Below are 12,388 nucleotides of genomic sequence, written 5' to 3' on the forward strand. Positions count from 1 at the left end.
GAACTCATCCTTTCAGACCACTTTCAACACCACACTCTCCATATCCAACCCAGTCTTCATCAACACATCTAACTCCTCAATAGTCAAGACTAAATTCAGTCAGTTAGCTAACTCTGAAACCATTTGAGTTCTTAGCATGCAAAGACAGGGACTTATCTCTACAGATCATCAAGTGAATCTACTTATACTTATCACATTGTTTTTGTTAGTTTTTATACATGTCTCCCTCACTCAACAGAGACTCTGAATAGGAGTTGCTTTCTTCACCTTTAGATTTGCCATAAAACCATAAACACCTGTAACAGTGCTAGTATACATTTAATTATCAACAAGTAAATTAACCAAAACAGATAAAATAAGTATAGAAAAGTCTTATATGTAAGTTGAAACCTTTCCCACTTGCACAATATAATACAAAAAAAGAAAACAAAACATTTGTATCCTCCTTGATCAGTTTGCCTTTAAGTCAATGCATTGCTGAGATTAACAATTTTACAGCTATCCACTGACACACCAATACACATGTCTTCTATCTAGTTACTCAAAATAACTATGTTTATGAGGTTGACAATTTAGAATATATGAAAGAAATATTAAATAATTTTAACATCAAATAAGCACCTAAATATTTTTAATTCCCACAAAAATATTAAACAGTATGCCACTGTATTTGATCATATTTCCCCTAAGTAGTCCACACCACCTTCCTTGAGATCTGACTCAGCACACCTGCTTTCTACGGGATATTCCCTGTCCTTCTTTGCTTTCCTGGTATTTTTCCTTCTGAAAACTATATCCAATTTTTAACAAATGCAAAAGAAAAAAATTAAAATAAATAGCTATACCCTCATTTATGAGAAGTCTCTTCTCAAACAAGAGGAATTTTTTTTTAGTTTAAAATATATAAATGGTTCATGCTTCTTATAATGTACCCTTTTAAGAATTATGCATGAAATACCACAAAATTTCATTTTTTTGAAAACCTATTAACAATCCCCTTCACTAAAGAATATAATTGGTGTTGGGAGTGAATGTAATTTAATTAAACCTCCCACACAATATGGCGTGTACAACATTCTGACAGCTGATCACCAAAGGTGAACGCCTCTAGTAAAAATTAGCTTGCTATCTCACCAGGTGGCCAATTTCATTTCAAAACAGTGATAATACATTTTTCCTTATATTAGGCACACGTTTACACATGCAGTATACATCTACTGGACCCACTTTTGCCCTCTGGAGAAAAAATACTAACAATAGCAGATACATTTAAAAAACTCTAAGGGAATGACTATGAGGCTTTGATTTCTTCTTCTTTTTTTATTAATTTTAATGGGATGACATTGATCAATCAGGGTACACAGGTTCAGAGAAAAACATCTCCAGGTTATTTTGACATTTGATTATGTTGCATACCCATCACCCAAAGTCTTTAATTTTTAAGCTAAACATGCCAAATTGGTACTTCCAATACCCTCCCCCCCCCCATGACACGGCTGTCATCCTTTACCATCATTATCAATTTTCTCTGCACTGGCTCTAGCTTTCAAGTCTAAGTGGGTCTTATTTGTTCTTCATTTTATTACAAAGTGACCACTGGCCCTGGCCAGTGGCTCAGTGATAGAGCATTGGCCCCGTGTACAGACATATCAGGTTTGATTACCAGACAGAGGACACAGGAGAAGCGATGACCTGCTTCTTCCTCCACCCTCTCTCCTTCTCTCCCTCTTCCCCTCCCACAGCCAGTGGCTCAATTGGTTCAAGTGTGGGCCATAGTGCTGAGAATAGCTCGGCTGGTCTGTGTCAGCCCCAGGCGCTAAAGATAGCTCAGTTGATTCAAGCATCAGCCCCAAATGCAGTTGCTGGGTGAATCCTGATCAGGGCACATACAGGAGTCTGCCTCACTATCTCCCCACATCTCACCAAAAACAACAAATGTACACACACATACGAAACAAAGTGAGCATAAATCTTATAACACAACTTAGAGAAGAATCCAAAATAATACTAAATCCTATAATCATTGTGACTAAATGCTAAGTGTTTAATGCCCTAAATTATTAGAAAATCAGAACATTAAGTTTATATCTGTAAAGTACTGAAAAAAATGTCTGTAACATAGCAGTACTACTGTTTGACAAATAACATTAACCGATGCACTGTTCATTATCTCTACAGTCATAAAGAATTATACTACATGAAATGTGTGTGAATAATCACATGTAAGAATAACCTATTCAATATTGAATTTTTTAGAACATTTTTACTTTCTTCAATATTGAATTGCCAAAATTTTAAATTTAAAACCTGCCAAAAATAATAGAGCACTATTTTCCAATCTGTAATTATAACCCAAATTAGGATCACTAAATTACTAGAATCAATAGACGCTATAGAGAAATTCCAAAGCAGCTCTAGGAAAAAAAATTGCTCTTAATTTCCCAGGATGGGATGGAATGTTGGGCAGGTGGAGGAAAAGGGAAACCCCTTCAGCTTTGACTCCTCCTCCTACCGGAAATGTCCACTGCTGTTAAACTATTCGATAGGCATTACTAAACGCTCCCAGGCTAGGAAGTGAGGAAACCACAGGATGGCCGGGAGCAGAGCCTGGATGATTCTCAATGCAGCATCGTCATCACCTTCTGTTTCATTCATAATGGTCTTCAACTGGTGATTCAAATGATCTTTTGAGGGGGGTAGTTTTTTAAGTTTTATTTTATTATGGAAAGAACTTGATGTGAAATTACGCTCTTAATAAAACTGTAAGTGTACAATGCGTTTTTGTTGACAACAGGTGCAATGTTATACAGCAGATCACTAGAGCTATTTCTCTTGCTTAAACTTTATACTCATTGATTAGTACTCACTCCCAATGACCCCCACTAGTGCCCAGCACTGCCATTTCACTCTGATTCAATGAGTTTGACTGTTTTCTACACTTCATGTAAGTAGAATCATGCAGTATTCATCTTTCAGTGACTGACATTGCACTTGGCATAGTCTCCTCAAGGTTTATTTATGTTTTCACATATTCATTCTTTCTTGTGGCTGAATGAGAATATCACGTTTTCTTTATCCAGTCATCACTGATGGACATGCACGCTGTTTCTGCATCTTGGCTATCGGCAATAGTGTTGCAATGAAGATGCGAGCGCAAATCTCTCTTCAAGATTCTTATTTCAATCGTTTTTGAATAAAGACTCAGAAGTGTAATCCCTGGGTCATAAGGTAGTTCCTTATGACCTATTTTTGGCAGGTTTTTAAATTTAAAAATTTGGCAATTCGATATTGAAGAAAGTAAAAATGTTTTAATTTCTTCAGGAACCTCCATAATGTCTTCCACAGTGGCTACACCATAATGCATTCACATCAGCAGTATGTATTTCTATACATTAACAACAAACCATGTAAAAATAAAATTTAAAAAAAAATCTCACAACATCACCAAAAAAGAATAAAATCGTTACAATAAACAAGGAAGTGGAAGACTTGTATAATGAAACCTACAAAACAGTAAAGTAAAAAATTAAAGACACAAACAAATGGAAAGAATCCCATGTTCATGAACTGAAAGATATTATTAAAATGTTCAAAGTACCCAAAGTGATCTACGGAATCAATGCAATCCCTATCAAAATCCTAACGGCACTTTTTATAAAAATAGAAAAAAATCAATAATTCATAGAGAACCACAGAAAATCACAAATAGTCAAATCAATCCTGAGAAGGTAGAATAATATTGCTTATATTTCAAATATTAGTACATTTAATTTCAAGAATAGGTAAAAACCTTAAGTAAACCTGTCAACTGTGTATGCCTTAAACCCAAGAGCTAAATATGTGAAAAAAGAGGAACTGTCGGAGGGTAAACATTATAGTTGTTATTTTTCCTATTTTAAATCACTAAAAATATTTTTTTCATTTATTAAGAATTAAATAATTTTAATAGGTATAGTGGGGCAGCACAACCATCATATATACATATTCCTCACAAAAGAATTGACCTCCCCCACCTGGGAGAAAATTCACCCAGACGCTACAGACACACAATGAACAATTAGCAGAGCTCATCAATCTAGACCAGGGGTCCCCAAACTACGGCCCGCGGGCCACATGCGGCCCCCTGAGGCCATTTATCCGGCCCCCACCGCACTTCCGGAAGGGGCACCTCTTTCACTGGTGGTCAGTGAGAGGAGCACATTGACTGACCATCTCATTAGCCAAAAGCAGGCCCATAGTTCCCATTGAAATACTGGTCAGTTTGTTGATTTAAATTTACTTGTTCTTTATTGTAAATATTGTATTTGTTCCCATTTTGTTTTTTTACTTTAAAATAAGATATGTGCAGTGTGCATAGAGATTTGTTCATAGTTTTTTTTATAGTCCGGCCCTCCAACGGTCTGAGGGACAGTGAACTGGCCCCCTGTGTAAAAAGTTTGAGGACCCCTGATCTAGACTCTCACTCAGATCAACCGTGGTATTCAGTGGAGAGAAAGATTTCACAGTCACGTCTACCACATCCTAGCTAGTTTGGTTTCAGAATATGCCATACTATCTCAAAATTGAATTTACATGCTATGTGAATAGTTTGAAAGCCACTGAAATTGTAGAATGAGCAGAACCTACACTTAGGAAGAAGAAAACTATAAAAGGGTCAGAGACTTCAACTATTTCATGGAGCATAATCAGGTCACATAGCTTCCCATGTATTTTCATTATCTGACAGAGATGCATAAAGTTTCTCTAAGACGCTTTCTAGAGTCAGGATTTCCAAAACGACTGTGAAAGGAATCCAGCAGGCCTTCATCCTCAGCAGAACAGAATGAAACTGATGAAAAGTATCCAAAACAATTCTTTCAGCACTCTGGAACCTAAGGGCATGTAAAAACTATTGAGGCATTTATTCAAGATGACTCACTGAATCTTGGTCATGTTGTTACATTCCCAGGTATTTGTGGTATTGAAGCCAAAATGCTTGGTGTTGCAGAAGCCCTAGTCTGGGCAGATGGGTCTAAGAAGGAAGAGGAGGGGGCTGCCCTCCCTGACCCAGCCTGTTCCTAGGGCATATGGTGGGGGTCCCACACCCAGAGGGCAGGCTGCGGAGACTAGGGTTGCCCCTTCCCTCTAACACCTCCTCCTAGTGAAAGTGTTACTCAGGGAGAAAGGCCACCATCTCCCCATCCCCAGCTCAAAGTGCAACACAAGCTCTGTCAGGACCACAAGCAAGACAGGAGAAGCAGCTGGTGGTGTTATGTAAAATAATAGAGATTATATTAGCAAGTATTGGAAGGGGAAAAAGGCTGTATCCCCCCATGTATAAGACACTCCCATGTGTAAGACACACTTTAATGTTGGGCCTGATTTTGAAAAAAAACATTACATAAAATTATTGAACTCAAGTTTTATTCATCATAAAATTCACAGAACTCATCACTGTCAAAACTCCCTTCATTAGCTTGTCCTCATCTGTGTCTGATGAGAAATCCCTGTCTTCAGCAATTAGCACAAAAACAAGTGAGAAAAAGCGGGAAATGCAAGCAAAAAAAATCTATAACCACTGTATAAGACGCACCCAGTTTTTAGACCCCAAATTTTTCAAAAATGGTGCATCTTATACATGGGGTAATATGATACACTAGTAACAGCAAGAAGAACAATGCACTAGTCACAAGTTTAACAGAGGGATTCAGGGAAAGAGACAGCCAGAAAGAGCCCAGCAAAGGTTACATTCACCCAGCGGTCTGGACCACTACACAGGCTCGGGAACAGCTAGAAAAGGCGCTGGCCAGCTGCTACTCCCTGGCTAAATGCGGGCAGACCTGAAAGCCTGAGCAATGAAGTCAACCCTCAAACCACACACGGTCTCCAGGGAGGGTGGGACACTTAGGGGCCTGAGCTCTTAATCACACCCTCCAACCAAAGACTGAGAATTCCTAGGAACAGGCTTAAAAATAAACACCAGGAGGAAAAAAAAATTAAGTGTTAAAATCAGAGGATGATCACTGCAGGTAAAAGAGACTCCACAGAATTAATCCAGGCAAGCCACTGAACAAATAAAATTCAAAACAATGATGATATGGGGAAAGTGTTGGGGGAGGTTTACCGTTATCGGCATGGCAAATAAACAATAATAAATAATAATATAAGAATAAACTCTGTTTCACATACTCCCAACTGTAAATTTATTTTGCCAAATCCTGTACCTAGCTATGTGGTCATAGAGGAGGGGCTGTTAAAATTTTTTAAAAAATAAAAAAAGAGGGAAAGGATGGAAACCCACACAGGACAAAAATAATAAATAAAAATAATAAATACTACACTCTTATTTAATATGACCTTCCTTACCTGCAGCCCAAACACAAGCCATTCAATTCAGCAATTTCATACAGTTTTCAGTACTGTTTATGCCACAGAAGATCCTCCTTATCTAAGTATTCAATATGTGTCCACAAAAATACAAAAATGCATAGAGAGGCAAATGCTATTTATGTTATATTCACTAATGCCCAACCACTTCCGAAAATAGTACCTGTAGAGATATGCACTCTTATTTCACCCAAGCATCTATCCCAACACACCATGTCACACAATTTTTTGGTCACTCTTACATTTGACAGCTATCTTATAAATGGCAAAGGATTTCAACAAGTTGATTTTTAAAAACTGATGCAAAACTACTCAAATTATATGAAAAACCAATGACAAATGAGAATTTGTAAGAATAGTTACAATTAACAGATGAAAAGACAAAAATAACGACATTAGGTACTTCATAAAAGAATTCTATAAATATCAAGAAACTGAAAGATGACCCTAAGAAACTGGTAAAGCTAAAAATATTTTGGTGAAAATGACCTCCAGAATTATGTTCCAAAAATCAAGCATTAATAGAAGATGTTCATAATGCTATCATAAATTTTATTGAGAAAAATGACACCAAAAAATATCAGCACTTATTGATTCATTATTCATTCTAACAGATCATGACTACTCACAATTAAAAGTTAAACTTCAGCATATAATCAACTGACTACATTTTCATAATTTGGGCTTAATTTTTATACAGAGAATCTCAAAGTTTTTTTTCTACTTCCATTAAATAATGTTTATTTTTACTAGAGTAATAAACCAATATCTTTCCAAGTACTATTTAATTTAAGGGGGACCTTGTATATTTAAGAAATGTTTGCTACTACTGTAAGTATTAAACATCTAAGTAAGTACTTAACCTGGGCAAGACATTGGACTAAGTTCTATGGGAGATAGGAGGATGAATAATATTATATAATGGACACTATGCTAATATTTCAGAGGATAAAAAATGTGCTATCAAAACACTGAGAGAGGGATCAATGGTGGCTAACTAAAAAAAAAAAAAGAGTAAGTTAGAGAACAGCTATAATTGAAAAAATATTAACTTTAGTGCTCTTTTGAAAATAAAGTTTACCCTAACCATGAAATGTTTTCAACTCTCATTAAAATGATGACATCGGATCATTTACAATAACATGGATGGACCTTGATAACATTATACGGAGTGAAATAAGTAAATCAGAAAAAACTAAGGACTATATGAATCCATACATAGATGGGACATAAAAATGAGACTCAGAGACATGGACAAGAATGTGATGGTAACAGAGGGTGGGGAGGTGGGGAGGGGGCGAGAAAGGAGAGGGGGGGTGGTGGGGGGAGGAGAGGGGCACAAAGAAAACCAGATAGAAGGTGACGGAAGACAATTTGACTTTGGGTGAGGGGTATGCAGCATAATCAAATGTCAAAATAATCTGGAGATGTTTTCTCTGAACATATGTACCCTGATTTATCAATGTCACTGCATTAAAATTAATAAAAATAAGATTAAAAAATGAATGTTAAGGTATGAGGGTTGAAAGTCATCTTTGATCTAGCTCAACTCTCATTTTTTTTAACTGAGAAAAATATTGTGGCCTGGCCTGTTGGCTCGGTGGTAAAGTGTCAACCTGGCACATGGGAGTCCCAGTTCCAATTCCTGACCAGCACACAGAAGAAGTAACCATCTGTTTCTTCTCCTTTCCTTTTCCACTTTCTCTCTCTTTGTCTTTTCTTCTCCGATAGCCAGGGCTTGATTGATCCTAGCGCATCGGCCCCAGGCAATGAAAATGGCTGAAAATGGCTCTGTGGAGTCTCCCCTCAGGCACTAAAAATATCTTGGTTACAAGTATGGCCCCAGATGAGCAGATGATCAGCCCCAGACAGGGATTGCCAGAGGGATCCCTGTTGGAGTGCATTTGGGAGTCTCAGTCTCCCCTCCTCTCACTTAAAAAAAATGGACTGTGACCCAGAAAGATGAGTAGTTTAACCAAGAAGACAGAGTCCAGAGTTATAAGAGCTATAACCAAACCCTCTGGTATGGATTCCCAATTGGCCACACCATTGTCTTAGCTAAGAACAGATTCAATGAAAGCCCCTGCTGATAGCGATTACTAAGTGAAGACCAAAGGAGATCACAGTCCAAATTAAAACAAAATGTGATGCACGATACAACTTTCAGGAGCATGTACCTTCTGTGAGGCAAGGTAAACAAGTACATATGCATACACCGAGTCACACCTGATGGGAAGAGCAGTAAGCTTGGAGTCAGAAGACCCATGTTTGGGGCACAGCTCTTTCCCTTACCAACTGTGTCACCTTGGCACAAAGATCCTTGAAATTAGTTAGGTTCTCTCACCTTGAAATGGTAACAATACCACTTGTTCAGAATAAATCTATGGAAAATAAATGAGATGATGCTATGATTTTAAAACTTCTCAAGACACCAGCCACTGAGATTTGCTTTGAAGTTCTATAATCATTTTACATCTGATGAAAATATATAGGCAATCAAACTGCTGCATCCCAGAAGAGAGGGGAATCCTATTAAAGAATAGCTACTGAATCCCATGTTTTAGTCTATACCAGTGGTTCTCAACTTTCTAATGCTGTGACCCCGCAATACAGTTCCTCATGTTGCGGTGACCCCAAACCAAAAAATAATTTTGGTGGCTACTTCATAACTGTAATTTTGCTAGAGTTATGATTCGGAATGTAAATACCTGATATGCATTATGTATTTTCCGATGGCTTTAGGCAACCCTGCCAGGGTCGCGACCCACAGGTTGAGAACCACTGGTCTATACACTGCAGAAAGTGAATTACATGAGTACACTGTTCTAAATATGCAGGGAGTACCATCATCTGATAGTGTAGTCCAGAGAAACACCTGGGAATGTGTACTAACGAGTTAGTTCCGAGGCCAAGATACTGATTGTTTACTAAATGATGGACAAATTAGCAATCCACTTTCCTTGTACAATATATGCATAAACATAAATACAAGGGAAACATACTACTCTAAATCAGTGTGTTTAAATACACAGAAAAAGATGAGATTGGTTTCAGTACTTGGTTTTAACAGCTCTAGTATCAAGAGTAAACCAGGCTATAAGTACGGTAGCACCAAATAGAGCCCAAAACTTCGGTGACTTCGATCCAGACAACAGTCCAGAGCAGGATTCAGGACAGCAGGGTGCCTCTCCACTACCCATATGCTGATGACCGCTCTGCCACCAGCAGCAAACAGCTTTCCGGTCACTCTTTACGTCATCAGTCAGACCAAAAGTGCTCTTATCAGTCAGGATTCAGCCAGAACAGAAAGTGTTCCACATCGCAAATTCACGGGTACTGAATACAGGGATTAGAAGCAGCTGGGAACACCACTGGGGGGACAGAAAAACTAAGGAAGGAACGCAGTACGCATGGGCCGGCGGGCAGCACCACAGCAGCGATGCTCAGGTGCTCACCTGCAGCTCTGAGCTTTCCTGAAGGCTGCAAGGACCGGGGGCTACCACCGCTGGGCAGCTGTGATAGGCTGAACAGTGCCTGCCCACAAGATGTTCACATCCTCATCCCCAGAAACCAGGAGCATCTCACCTGACATGCTAACAGAAACTATGTAGGTGTGCCTAAGTAAAGGATCTTGAAAGGAAGAGATGACCCTACATTGGCCAAGTGGGCCCAGTGCAACCAGTAGGGTTTTACAAGAGGGAGGCAGGAGGACCAGTCAGTAGCAGGTATGAGTATGCAAGCAGGAGGGCGAGGGATGAAAAGCAGGGATCGGGAAGAACACAGGCAGCCTCTGGAAGCTGAAGAAGACAGGAAATGGATTCTCCCTTCAGAGCTTCCCCAAGGGACCAGCTTTGTAGACACCTGACGTTAGCCCTGAGAGGCAGATTTTGGACCTTTGATCTCCAGGACGGTTAGATCAGGGGTCCCCAAACTTTTTAAACAGGGGGCCAGTTCACTGTCCCTCAGACCACTGGAGGGCCAGACTATAAAAAAAAACTATGAACAAATCCCTATGCACACTGCACAGATCTTATTTTAAAGTAAAAAAAACAAAATGGGAACAAATACAATATTTAAAATAAAGAACAAGTAAATTTAAATCAACCAACTGACCAGTATTTCAATGGGAACTATGCTCCTCTCACTGACCACCAATGAAAGAGGTGCCCCTTCCAGAAGTGCAGTGTGGCAGGGGCCGGATAAATGACCTCAGGGGGCCGCATGTGGCCCGCAGGCCGTAGTTTGGGGACCCCTGGGTTAGATAGTAAATGTGCCATTGTAGGTCAGCAAGGCTGTGATAACTTGTTACAGCAGCGGCAGAAAACTAATAGCATGCTCTCCTGATTCTACCTCAGCTCTTTCAGAACCGTGGCTTTCTCCTCCCTTCCTACCCTCTGAACCTCAGCGGCACAGCAGCATAGACCCTCGCAGGGACCCTCGTGATGCCATCAATACAGATGAGTCCTCAGGGCAGGGTAGTGAAACATCATCAACACCAGCCAGTGGCAGAGCTTCACGGGCCAGGCTAGAGATGGCTCCACTCACCTCCAGGCACATTCCACTGCCCAGAACTCTGTCACGTGGCCCCGCCCACATCAACGTAGAGGCGGCTGGAAATGTAGACTGTGCAAAAAATTGATGCGGTAAACAACTCTAGCACATCATCAAAAATATAGTAAAAAATCTGATAAAATCTGATAAAAATATGAAAGCCACAGCAGGAAAGCAACCGGAGAAGCAGTTCTCTAAGAGCTGTTGACAAATATGTTCGCAGTCATTGTGTATGCACAAACAAAAGTGGCTATTTAAAAGATGTATGTATCTTTCAAACCGCTATAGGATAATGACATATAAAGTGTCGATTTTATTAAGGCATTATCTTTAAATCTTACACTATTCAGACTTAGTAATGAGACTCTAGACAACGGATTACATCATTTACTTTTTATGATACCAGTCTGTTGGCAGCGGAATGAAGGCAAGGTGCTACTATGAATATTTCAAATGAGACAAGAAATCACTTTATTTTTATTTTTTATTTTAGCTGATAGAGAATTGTTAACTCAAAAACAATATGTCTGCCTCAACTTAGGAGTCTCCTAAAATTCTCTATACTATTAATAAGCATAGTTTGGAAATGCAGGGTCCACTGCTCTGAGGCTAATAAAGAGCCATAAAAAATTAAAAAAAAAGCTGACTTAATATTCAACATACATATCTTTTCTATTTTGAAACCACAGGTAAATATCTGACAGAGGAACAGAGGTTTACTAGCTAAGGGGTGGGGGGAGGGAGCATTTCTATAAAATCCTTAATTCTTTTTAATTTTTAATTGTTACTTTCCCCTGTGAAAAAGAAGATATCTATTACCCTTCCAGACTTCTTTATCAGTTTAATTGGTATCTTGAAGCTGCAAGATAAGTGAGCTGTTTAAAATAATTATTATTTCTAACTGCTTATTTTTGTGAATAACTGTCTCAGTACTATGCAACTTCAGAACAAGTTTTATATGCTATCATACCTGCCTATGTTGATTTTACAAACCACCATTTAAATATAGATAAAAATATCAGGAGTGTAAGCTTACCCCTTTAGTAGATAGAACTCTAAAATAGTCCGCAATGACCACATACCCTTATATAATTCCCTCTCCAAGAGTATGGACAAGATTGTGGATGTGATGGATAGCACCCCCATAATTAAGTTACCTATATGCCAAAGGAGTGCAGCTGTATAGTCCATAGTCAGTTACCTCTGATTTACTCAAAAGGAAGATTATATTGGGTGGGCCTAACCTATTCAGCCTTTTCCAAGAAAGGATCAGAGAGGCGTTCATGCTGGCTTGCAGGAACCAGGTTGTCAACTGCCTATGGAGGGGGCCACATGGCGAGGACCTGAGGGCTCAAAGAACCTAGACAACATAGCCAGCAAGAGAATAAAAAATGGGTTCTATGACTGCCAGAAGTTAAATTCTGCCAACAACCCAAATGAGCTGGAAAGAGGTCCTAGAGATGCAAATGAG

At 39.0% G+C, this 12,388-nt stretch overlaps 1 protein-coding gene across 2 annotated transcripts in view; it reads right to left on the reverse strand.

The window, feature by feature from the left end:
* Window positions 1-12,388, reverse strand: part of TUSC3 (tumor suppressor candidate 3) — a 124,553-nt gene that overhangs the window by 105,734 nt on the left and 6,431 nt on the right. The gene's annotated exons all lie outside the window — the stretch shown is intronic.

The sequence above is a fragment of the Saccopteryx leptura genome, chromosome 4 (genome assembly GCF_036850995.1).
Source record: "Saccopteryx leptura isolate mSacLep1 chromosome 4, mSacLep1_pri_phased_curated, whole genome shotgun sequence".
Lineage (NCBI taxonomy): Eukaryota > Metazoa > Chordata > Mammalia > Chiroptera > Emballonuridae > Saccopteryx > Saccopteryx leptura.